The following is a 12,655-nucleotide window of genomic DNA, read 5'->3' as shown; positions in this document are numbered from 1 at the left end:
CACTCAGAATGGTTACAAAATGAGGTTCCTCGCTTCAATTCCAGCGCACAATGGCCACCAAAATCTCCGAATACCAATCCGTTGGACTATTGTGTCTGGAGTATTTCGGAAAGCAAGGTTGAAACCAAAAAAAACAAAGTGTCGATCACCTAAAGCAAGCGGTTCGCCGGTAATGGGCCAAAATACCGCAGAGCAACATTCTGGCAGCGTGTGACGGCTTCATTGGCCGTTTGAAGGCCATAATTCATGCCAAACGTGACCAATTCGAACAAATCTAAACTTATTCTAAAATTTGATGCTATATCCGAAATTTTTTGCTTTCATTCAATAAAATGTAAAAATTATGGCGTTTGACTTTGTTGCAGTTTTTTATCTCTTTCTTAATCTTGATCAGCGTAAAATGCAAAGTCGATTTAGCCATGTCCGTCCGTCTGTTGTCCAAACGGCATGTGGTAAAAAGGTAATTAATAATTGTTGTCTCCAGTCAGGTCAAGTTCGAAGATAAGCCATATCGATTTTTTTTTCATATATAGTTTTTATATAGCCTCCATATAAAAGTACCTCCTGATATTCGAAATTTTGACGATTTTAGCCACACTATCTAACGAAATAGTTTAAAATTTGGCATCTAGAGTTTATGATACGTTCTAACACCTGTGGCAGAACATTGCCTATATAGGTCCATATTTTCCTATAGCCCCATTATAATTGTACCTTCCCATATTCGGTACTTTAATATGTTTAGCATAAGTTTCTGGCGGATTAGTTAAAATTTTGGCATTTATAGTTCAAAAAGGAGTCTATCTCCTGTAGCAGAACATTTTCTATACAAATTCACGGTTTCGTCTAGCCCCGATATAATTTTACCTCCCCAGATTCGGAATTTTTACGATTTTAGCCACATTTTCTAACAGAATATTTTAAAATTCGGCATTTTGAGTTTTAATCACACGTGACAGAATATCATCTATATAAGTCTACGTTTTCATATAGCCCCACATAAAAAGGTACTTCCCGATATTCGGTATATTGGCGATAAAGATCACATTTTTTTATGGAATTACATCAAATTCAGTTGACGAATTCCGTAATGGGTTCTTCTTCTTTTTATATTGAACAATTTCTATACAAGTTAAGATTTTTCTATGGCCCATATCCTTCAGATATTCGGTATTTTGATGATTGTAGCCAATTTTTTTACAGAATTGTTTGAAATTTGCATTGGATATTTCTAATAACAGAAGTGACGCATACCCCTCGAATACTGAAATTTTGGCATTTCAGACGTACTTCTATGAGTTACTTTCCAAATTGTGGAGGGTATAGAACTGATGTTTACAATTAACAATAAATTATGCAAGTCTACTCGCGGCAAGTAACCGGCTGCAATTTGGTATCCCACGTTCATAGTTCGGTTTGGGGGTTTTTAGTCATTAACGCGTTTCCATTTTAAAGATAACAACAAATAAAAAACGCTGACTTAACAACACTTGTTCGTTTCGAACAAAAACAAAACCGAAGCGTACGACAGACAGCACGAAACCGAAAACACAGCACGTTATTTTATTGAATTTGATTGGTCGTTAGTATCGAACTTACCGCTAACGGGCGGTAGTAGATGTGTTTGGACTGAGAATGTAAACAAAACCTAATGTTGGGTTTGATGGACTATGCCAATGGACTATGTTCGCTTACAGCATGGTTGACGAGTGGGTAGGGAGGGGGGTGTAAAATATCTTCTTTGTATTCAAACACTTTATAAATTCTCATAAATAAATCGCATCGTGTGTGTGAACGATGACGAAAGTGGATGAAGATGAAACCGGTTTTAAAGACAGGATGGATACACAGCCAAGCCAATGCGTTTGGTGTTTTTTCTTAACGAAATGTGCGCTCACGTTCCTATAAGAACATTTTCATTTCGAAGAACATGTTTGAACCTTTGCCAATAGTCCAACAACGTATTCGTATGGCCAAACAAACACACATACATATGTGTGTATCTAGGTATGTTCTATGGACGGTGGCTTGTGAAGGAATGTTCCAATGCAGTTTGTTTTGTTTTTATGGCCAAGTATAGAGTTGCCAGGTTTGGAACAATTTCAAATATTCAGAGATTTAGATAAAAGTTTTGTCGAAGGTATATTGTAGGTGCTTAAATTGTAATTGTGAAATTATATTGCTATAATGTGCATTATATAACTTCGGGAAGGATTATATTAAAATAATATGTATAGGAGCAAAGATATATGGGAACAAAGTTTTTTTTTTTTTAAATTCGGTTAAATGCGTAAAAATCCTTTCAATTTGGGCTAATATTAAAAATTTTATACACATAAATGTTAAATCGGATCAAAATCTGAACCGATCTCTTTAAAATTTGGCAGAGGTGAACCGATCTCGATAAAATTTCTCAGAGGTGTTTCTGAAGTGCATCTGATATCTGGTATCAAATAACATTGTTATAGAGTGCACATTACGGAGGGGAGGGACTAAAACACCAAATCGGAGGATATGTTTATACAGGGTGAGATAAAAAAAAACTGTAACAACGTCAAACGCCATAATTTTTACTTTTTTTTTTAATTTTTTATCAATTTTTAGAATACGTTTAGATTTGTTGGAATTGGTCACCTTTTTCACGAATTATGGCCTTCAAACGGCCAATGAAACCGTCACACGCTGCCCGAATGTTACTCTACGGTATTTTGGCCCATTCCCCGCCAAGCGCTTGCTTGAGGTGATCGACACTTTGGTATTTTTTAGTGCCAATCTTGTTTTCCAAAATGCTCCAGACACACTAGTCGAACGGATTGGTATCCGGAGATTTTGGTGACCATTGTGCGCTGGAAATTAAGCGAGGAACCTCATTTTGTAACAATTCTTAGGTGGCGCGTGCTGAGTGCGATGATGCTGAGACCTGTTGGAATGTCCAAGGTCTGCGGCCAAAATATTTGCGTGCTCAAGGCTTTAATACACCCTCCAAAATATTTTCGCGATAATATTCGGCATTTATTCTGATGCCACGTTCGATTAATACGACCGGAGATCGGCCATCGGCTGTTATGGCGGCCTACACAATCATGATGGCCGGCGCTTGAGTTCTGGTGGCCAATCGAAGGTGCATATTTTCAGCTAACCTCTTTGGCATGTAAACACGATCATTGTGTTTGTCAAACTGCTGAACAACGAATGTTTTCTCATCGGAGAAAACCAAATTCGGCAGTTCACCACTTACGGCCAATCGAAGCAACTCTTTAGCTCTTTTGAGTCTATTTTCTTTCTGTTGCGGTGTAAGTTATTGCACTTGTTGGAATTTCAATGGCTTTGCCGCGACCTCATTTTTCAATATTTGCCGAATGGAATATTGCGATATGTTCATCTCACTAGACATTTTTCGGCCACTGCGACGCGGGTTTCGAACAAGTCGCTTCTTTACCTTTTGCACGAATTGAGATAGAAGGCTAAAATTTTGCATACATGCACAGTTTACCAGTAGGCAGGGCCATGTCGGTCGACGTTTTTGTATAGCCCCCATATGACGGTACCTCCCGATATTGGGTATTTTCATGATTTTTGCGACAATATTTACTGGAATAATTTCATATTTGATATTAAAAGTTCGTAATGGATACTACAGCCTGTGACAAAAATTTTGTATGCAGGTCCACGTCTTCGTATAACCCCCGTGTAACGGTAGCTCCCGATATTTTGTATTTTGTTGATTTCAGCAACATTATTCACCGAAATCGTTTCAAATTTCGTGTTGGTAGATCTTAATGGTTACTACAACCTGTGGAAAAAAATTTCGTATGCAGGTCCACGTCTTCGTATAGCCCCTATATAACGGTACCTTCCGATATTCGGTATTTTCATGATTTTTCCCGGAATTATTCCAAATTTGGTATTTGAAGTTTGTAATGGGTACTACAGCATATGACAAAAAATTTTCGTAAGCAGGTTTTCGTCTTCGTATAGTATCCACATAACAGTTCTCATTTAAGTGGTAGTTTCCGGAAGTTTTTTGAAATTTTTCAAGTTCCTTCCAAATGGCAGAGGGATATAAAAGTTCGGCCCGGCTGAACTTAGCTGCCTTTTAACTTGTTCGAATTAGATTTAACTAAGTATATGCTTCTGTTTCTACCATTTATATGGCTCTTGTCTTGATAGATCCTGATGAAGACCCTCAAAGATGCCTTTGTGTAATCATACTTGAAAAATCCTGTAACATACAGTATATTTTACGAAATTCCCAAGAAGCAAAATCTGCTACATAAAATTCACTTCGGTTCATGAAGAAAAAGTTAGCTTAAATATTCCAATCGCATTTACTTAGGCATTGGCAACTCTAACAGTTCACGTTTTCCGTTTACTTGGCCCTCTTCTCCCAAAAAAAAAACAAAGTTGGTTGAGAGTTCGGTTGCGTGTGTGTGTGTATGTTTGTTGTGGTTGCGTCGTCGTCGTCTCTAGCATTGTTTGGGTTGTTAGCCAGTTTGTAGTGTATCCAACGAACAGTTGTATTCGTCTACGTCGGTTTGTCGGACATCGAAAGAACGAACGAGCGCACGTCGTACTTTCACTTAGTGCTTCCGTCCGTTTCAAAACTTAACGTTCGTTATTTCTTGTTTTTATTGGTGGTGCAAAGCCGTTAACGAAAGAAAGAAGTTTTTTTGTCTCTGCCGGTTATTATTATTATTGTTATTGTTAATAACAAAGGTGTCGTGAGTGCAACATAACATATAACACAAAAAAAAAAAAAAAAAATAAATAAAATTAAATATCATATATTCGACCCCAACAACAACAAGAAAAAAATACATATCTTCCGAATTAAAATAGTAAATTATACATATGCATGCATTCAACAAAGTATACGCACGCATACAATCACATATCATCACCTCCCATGTTCTTATGTGAATAGCTATATCCGAGAAAAAGAATGAATAAATAACAACAAAAAGAAAAGAAAGAATCAAAGAGAATTATTCAAAGCGTTGAGTATTATATTGTGCGTGTGTGTGTGTGTGCTGTTTGTGAATATATCCGAGAAGAAGAAAGGCCGCGAAAGATACAAACAAATATTTGGGATCTTTGTGTGAGGCGGCAGTGTTGGCGGCATTTGTGTCTTCTCTTTTGCCAGCAGTCTAGTGATAAATCCATTGAGCAGAGAGTGAGAGCGAGAGAGCGCACTTTGTACAGTGTGTGAGTAAATGATCTCTATGTGTTGTGTTTAACCACAAGAATAACGTGAAAAGACGATGGCCCATCATACAACCAACTAAATCAAGTTGAGCGGTTTTTCTGTTTAGAATTTTCCTTGGCCATTCTTAGCCACTATTCTTGGTTAATTGGTGTTAAATGAATTTTCGATTAAATCGTCCAGTTGTAATGCTACAAGAGAAATAGAGAAATCATTGAAAAAATATTTAAAAACAAAAAAAAAATCTTATAAGAAAACAACAATTGCCACTCAATTTGAATTTCATAACACAAGTCATACAGTTCCTGTTTGTTGTGCTCATCCTTTGTTAAGGTGGTGGCGTCACTCCTTAAAACCGGAATTCTTTGTTCTCTCTCTCCCCAAGTGGGTGCGTGTTTGTTGTCTGATGGCGCTTCAAATGACATACGACTCATGTTCATTTCTTAGAATCTTTGAACGCTAAAGTTTCAATACCCAACAAAGCCAATAACGTTCGAAAAAATAAAATCAAAATAAACAACAACAAAAATAAAACGTCAAAACAAAAAAAAAAAAAAAAAAAAAAGTTGCATTTCATGACCGGCTGGCTGGCAACAAGTTGTTTTTAGTTGGTTTTCTGTTGCTTCTTTGTGAAATAAAAACGCAAAACACGGGCGCGATTATCTGGTTGGGGTTTTCTGAAGCTTCTCATCATACATCAAACTAATGTTTATATTGCCATAACAACAACAACAACAACAACACTATCGACAACAATACAAAACAATAATAATTACCATTTAAAAGAAACAAGCCCAACAGCATTTTGTGTTTCGTAATCGTTTTCGGAATGTTAGTGCTATGGAATTCTCATTTTGGCCGAATCGTGAACTAAACGTTTAGGCATTTCAAATTAGCAGAACACCATAATCGTTTTTTTATTTAAAGGTGAGTGAAATTATTTTGGTTCTTTCGAAATTTCAAATAGAAAAAATACAAAGTGATATATTTTTATACCCTCCACCATAGTATGGAGGATATGTTAAGTTTGCCATTCCGTTTGTAACACCTCGAAATATACATTTTAGACCCCACAAAGTATATATATTCTTGATCCGCATAAAATTCTATGTCGATTTAGCGTTGTCCGCCCGTCTGTCCGTCTGTGGAAATCACTCTAGCTTCCGAACGAATTGAAACAGACTGATAAAATTTTACTTAAATGTATATTATGTCTGCAGGACTTTCAGTATTGAAAATGTAGGTCCACGTTTTGGTATAGCCCCCATATAACGGTACCTCCCTATATTCGGTATTTTGATGATTTTAGCGACAATATTCAACGGAATTGCTTTAAATTTGGCATTTGAAGTCCGAAATGGATACTACAGCCTAAGACAGAAAATTGTCTGTGCAGGTCCACGTCTTCGTATAGCCCCCATATAACGGTACCTCCCGATATTCGGTATTTTGATGATTTTAGCTACATTATTCACCGATTTTTTTAAGTTTCGCATTTAAATATTGTAATGGATTATGACAAAAGTTACCTATGCAGGTCCATGTCCATATTCCATATCCATCTCAGGTTTCTAGTTGAGAGAAATATTTAGATATAGCAAATTGAAAAAAAATCCCTAACTTGTTTCGCAAAATTATGACACATAAAAGTATTGAAAATTGTGACTTTTTGTGGGTGAGGTATCAGAAGGGGTTCGCAGATATATATCATCTTTACAACAGATCTTGGGTTAGTAAAAATGTTTGTATGTGTGCAATTTGAAGAGAGTTGGATGCTTACTTCGCTTTCTTGGAGCAGTTTGTTTTTCAAAATCTTGAACCCTATGTGGGGGAGGTACCAGAAGAAGTGGTCTAATCTCTACCATCTTTATAACACAGGGACTATAATCGTCAAATGATATATACCCTCTTTAGACATATGGCTGAGGGTATAAAATACGCTGGGAACAGCAAAAAACCCACATAAATCACTGCATTTATTAAGGGCATTTTGTAACCAGTAACTACTTACACAACAGCATCATAACGCCTTATTTTAACATGAAGATATACTTAAACCAATAATTAAGCAATAGTTTTATTTCCACCACAATTTATTTTTTGATTTGTTAATTTGTTTTCCTAATGGTTTGGAATCAACTTGCGACCTTCGTAATGGCAGTCGGACAGATTATGCATTCAGCCACACCTAACAACATTACTTGTTGTTTAACGATTTTGTTTTTGCGTCGGCAAACTTATTATTTTTGTATTTTTTTTTTATTTGCCGACCCGAAGATCAAACCAGCGACCTTAAGGTTTATAATCGGACGTGCTCACTCTGTGCCGCCGTTACTTGCGACTTGATCGAAACCTGTGTCGCAGTGGCCGAAAATGGCTCGTGAGCTGAACATATCGCAATATTCTATTCGCAAATATTGAAAAATGAGCTCGGGTAAAGCCATTACAAATCCAAAAAATTCAAGAACTTACACCCCAACGAAAAGAATATAGACTCAAAAGAGCTAAAAAGTTGCTTAGCTTGGTCGAAAGTGGTGAACTGCCGAATTTGGTTTTCTCTCTCTCCGATGAGAAAACATTCGTTGTCCAGTAAAAATTATGACCTTTGACTATGTTGACGTTTCTTTTTATCTCACCCTGTATGCTTGGGTACTATTTCCAAGGACAAAGAATTACTTAAATTGGTCCTCGTCTTGTATAGTTCCCATATGACTGTAGGTACACCATACGAAATCGTGGACAGTTCTATGCTAGGACGTTTCCTACATACCGGGAACGAAAACTGTAAAATGTTCAGGAAATTGTGTGTACGAAACCCAGCAATTAGAATCTTGAAAAAAAAAACAAAAATACAAAAAACTTTTATTGCCTCTATTTTGTTCTCCGCTAGTGGAAAATTATTTTCATTAATTCATGTGCGAATGTGCGAACACACACATAATGATAATAATAATAATTAATGAAAAACAAGATCACCTAGAAAAAGTGGAAAACATTTCGAAATGAAACACATTTAAACAAAAAAAATCTATTTTTAAATAAGTTTATTTGTGCAAAAAAATGAAAGTGTGCCGATTTTTTTCGCTGTATGTTATACTCAGCCGTTATTAACGACCACACTATGACACATCGCTAAGTAACATGACGTTTTTGTAGTCTCCACCATGTGATGGTGGTCTCTGAATTTTGCTATTTGCCGTTTGTAACACTTGGAAATATTTGTGGGAGATCCCACAAGGAATTCTTGTTTTCTTGATCAACTGAAATTATTGATGACATCAAATTATAGTCCATAATATTTTATGAAAAACTATGAAATTCGTACTATGTCTCGGTTGCCTGGTATTGGAAATTGGCAAGATGTTCCTTTTAGTTTGTTCTCAAAGCATATAAACCCTCCTTGAAGAAAATCTCCAATATAGGGCTCCTATGTGGAATAAACCTGCCTATATTAAGCTATATTTTTCAACAAATGAGAAATATGTTTAATATTGGTCCACGCTGTGACATAAGCCTTATTTTTAGGTACATTAAAAGTATAAGCTATGAATATAATGTTCAATGTAGCTACAATGAGAGAGAAATAGCCTCTACATAGGACTCCTGTCACATTATCCAATTGAACTCCATTCAATATTTAGAAATTTTTGAAGAAAATCGGGACCGGCTAACCCATTTACCTTTAATTTACATTTTCCTCTGATATACTATATACAAATTTCGGTCCAGCCCATTCCGAGGCCGGCCGACTTGGCGTAATTTAAATTTTTCCTTGTTGGAGGCCATATAAAAGTATAGGACAAGCAGGACTCGACGTTCCCCAACTTTATATAGAATTTTTCAAATTTGGTCCACGTTTTCGTTTAGCCCCAATAAGCTATAAATTGGCATAAGTAATTAAGTGCCACAACTCGCCACAAACATACGTTTTACATAGATCTACGTTTTCATACAGCTTCATACAATATTGCGCTGATTTCAGATATGTTGAAAATTTTGGCTATCCCAGCAAACATTTGGTATGACATACACATATTCTGAGTATTACCAGGATTCCAAAAATAATGACAACTCCATACCCTATGCATTACCAGTTAACTAATAAATAATGAGTTATTTCTATAAAATTTACGAAGCAAAATAACTCACATTGACAGGGTGAGATAAAAAAAACAGCAATAATGTCAAAGGCAATAATTTTTAAATTTTTTTTAAATTTTATTGAATGAAAGCAAGAAATGTCAGATATAGCATAAAATTTTAGAATAAAATTAGATTCGTTCGAATTGGTCACCTTTGGCACGAATTATGGCCTTCAAACGGCAAATGAAACCGTCACACGCTGCGCGAATGTTGCTCTGCGGTATTTTGGCCCATTCCCGGCGAAGCGCTCGACACTTTGGTAATTTTTAGTGCCAACCTTGCTTTCCAAAATTCTCCAGACACAATAGTCGAACGGATTGGTTTCCGGAGATTTTGGTGGCCATTGTGAGCTGGAAATGAAGCGATGAGCGTCATTTTGTAACCATTCTTGGCTGTCGCGTGCTAAGTGCGATGGTGCTGAGTCCTGTTGGAATGTCCAAGGTCTGCGGCCAAAATGTTTGCATGCCCAAGGCTTTAATACACCCTCCAGAATATTTTCGCAATAATATTCGGCATTTATTCTGGTGGCCAACCGAAGGTGCACATTTTCAGCTGACCTCTTTGGCGAGTAAACACGATCATTTTGTTTGTTTACAAAACTGCTGGACAACGAATGTTTTAACCAAACCAAATTCGGCAGTTCACCACTTTCGGCCAAGCGAAGCGACTCTTTACCTCTTTTGAGTCTATTTTCTTTTTGTTGCGGTGTAAGTTCTTGCACTTTTTGAAATTTCAATGGCTTTACCCCAAAGCTCATTTTTCAATATTTGCCGAATGGCCATTTTTCGGCAACTGCGACTTTCGATTAAGTCGCTTCTTTACTTTCCGAACCAATTCTGATTATGTTGCTGTTTTCTTCCGTCCACTTCCTTCACGTCGGGCTACGCTACCAGTAACATGGTAACGAGTGATGGTACGAGACACAAAAGATTTATTCACATTTAAATGCTGGAGTGCTCTAACGATAGCCACTTGTAGTTTTCCCCGCCAAATATATAGAAATCACACTATCACGCTTGAATTCCATCACGAATAACATTGTTTCTGGAAAATTCTCACCAAAATGCTTTTGTACGCTTGTAAACAATATAATGAACTATCACTGGAATAATTTTAACAGCTGTCGAATGAGTGGCTTAGAAATGACAGCAGTGTGAAGTTGGTTGCAGTTTCTTATATCTAGGACAGAATAAAAGAAATATCTTATATTTCTTACTTGACATTTTCCTGTTCTTACCCTCCGAGTGAGCGGATTTCTATTGCAATTCCATTGACCAACCCCTTTCACATATACTATATCTTAATTTATCTGAATTTATTTTTTCAATCCTTTAGACCACTTGTTTTCATTCATTCAAAACGCTTGGCACATTTGCCCTTAATCCCCAAATATATTCTACTATCGAATGATTATGGCTTATTTTACTAATAAAAAGTGGCCCAAAAATGTGTTCTGTTGTTGTTAAAGGATGGGTTCTTTGTCATATTTCGAATAACTTTCTTAGATGTTTTTCTCTCTCGCTCAAGTTACACAGATTCTCTGGCCAGACAAAGAAACACATGTTCCGTCCACTTCAATATTGGGTCATAATCTCATAACCAAAATTAAATACATAAATAAATAACACTACCAACAAAAACAAGACCGAGAAACCAAAAAAAAAAAAAAAAAAAAAAAAAATTGGTTATGGCCAAAATGAAGATTAATCGATTTGAGGGGGAACTTTTTTGTAGTTGTTGTGTTGTGTTGTTTTATTATTCGTTTAAGTTTTGTTTGTGGTTTCGTCGTACAACACCGTCTTTTTTCTCATTCAAAAAAGGTATTTCATGTTTAAACGGATTATTTAACATATGGATAATATCGACAAAAAAAGATCTCTGAATCATAAAATGGATTTGAAGAATATTGTTGTGAGATTGAGATTGTAGGGCTTGTAATTTGAGGCTTGAAATGTCTGAGCGGACAGATTCTTTTGAATTAACTCACAAAAAAAAAGAGGTAGATGTGTGGAAATTGTACAAAATACTTTGTACATACTTTTGAGTGCGGTTGAGGCGCTGGGAAAAACTAGCAATAAACAATAAATATTCAAAAATTACATATTTCCCAGCCGCCATAAAATACCACATGTGAACAATTCGGTGATCTTGTGCGCTGACGAATACGATAATGTGTCAGATAATAAAGGTTATGACCCACACGCACAGATATCGATGCGCTCAGTAGATGCACAAGATCACTTGAATGAAATGTAAAGCAGCCCTGCAATGTTCTCCATTCAATATTAGAATAGATAAGAACAATTGTGTGGCTGCGACTAGGTTAAGTTAGATTAGTTTCAGTAGTACGTAAGGAACAAATATTTTAAATAAAAACAGAATTGAAACAATAACCAAACCGTTCGGTTGGTTTTCTCTTCTCATTCATTGGTCAATCGAGCCTTCACTTTTATCAAAGTGAAACGAATTAGCGACCACAAAACGAAAATAGTAGGAGTTTTCCCCCACCAGTGGTAAGAGACTCACTACAAGCAGAAGTGCTATTCTTCAAAAAAGAGGAGAATAGCTACCAATAAAAATCCGTTGAGGGATAAAATTATAAAGAGCCATAAGGAAAAAATTTAAACATATATATTTAAAAAAAAAGACCCACGGGGCAAATTAAAAAAAAAAAAACATAACGAAAAGAGGACAACAAAAGTCCCAATAAAACAAAAAAATACAAATTTGAAAAGAGGACATCAAAAGTCCAAAATAAAAAAGAAACAAATTAAAAAAAAAATAGATAAAAGCCAAGAAGGCAATATAAAAAAGTTTTTAAAAGAGGACAAATAGTCCCATCTAAAACATTTAAATAAAAAATGAATAAAAAAATGGAAGAAAACATCGCCACTTTGGCAGACTATTTCCAGCTATTAACGTCGACGTCAGCCTTTGAAAAGGTGAAACACGTCGCGGCATGGAAGGTACTGGTAGAAAACACATATTACCAGTTACGACGGTACTTGAGGGTACACCAAAAATATCTTCCAACCCATATGAAGACATTGTCCTGTGATGTGGATATGTGTATGTTATCAGCAATGAAGCTTTTAGCAACCCGGAGTCGCAATTACACAGGCTTGGACATCGATGAAGAAATCGAAGATTCGATGAAACCTCCATCACGATGGATACTCTCGCTGAAATATGACCATTTAACTTGGGAAGAGCAAGTGGAAGAAAACAGACAACTCAACTATGTCGAAACAAAGGAAGATTACGACAGAGAATTAGAAGATGGTTTGCACGAACAAATGCAAGCATATG

The 12,655-nt window shown here is 36.2% G+C and overlaps 1 protein-coding gene across 3 annotated transcripts in view; it reads left to right on the top strand.

The window, feature by feature from the left end:
• The first annotated feature begins 4,524 nt into the window (after positions 1-4,524).
• Positions 4,525-12,655, top strand: part of LOC101893229 (capon-like protein) — a 506,622-nt gene continuing 498,491 nt past the window's right edge. For 2 of the 3 annotated variants that reach the window (XM_059131885.1, XM_059131883.1), the window contains exon 1: positions 4,525-6,130. The gene's annotated coding sequence lies outside the window, so the exon portion shown is untranslated. The remainder of the gene's footprint in view (positions 6,131-12,655) is intronic. The other variant, XM_059131884.1, reaches the window with a different exon arrangement.

The sequence above is a fragment of the Musca domestica genome, unplaced genomic scaffold, assembly GCF_030504385.1.
Source record: "Musca domestica strain aabys unplaced genomic scaffold, Musca_domestica.polishedcontigs.V.1.1 9, whole genome shotgun sequence".
Classification (NCBI taxonomy): Eukaryota; Metazoa; Arthropoda; class Insecta; order Diptera; family Muscidae; genus Musca; species Musca domestica.
The sequence above is the reverse complement of the archived record's forward strand: the minus strand, read 5'-3'. Positions and strand labels throughout refer to the sequence as shown.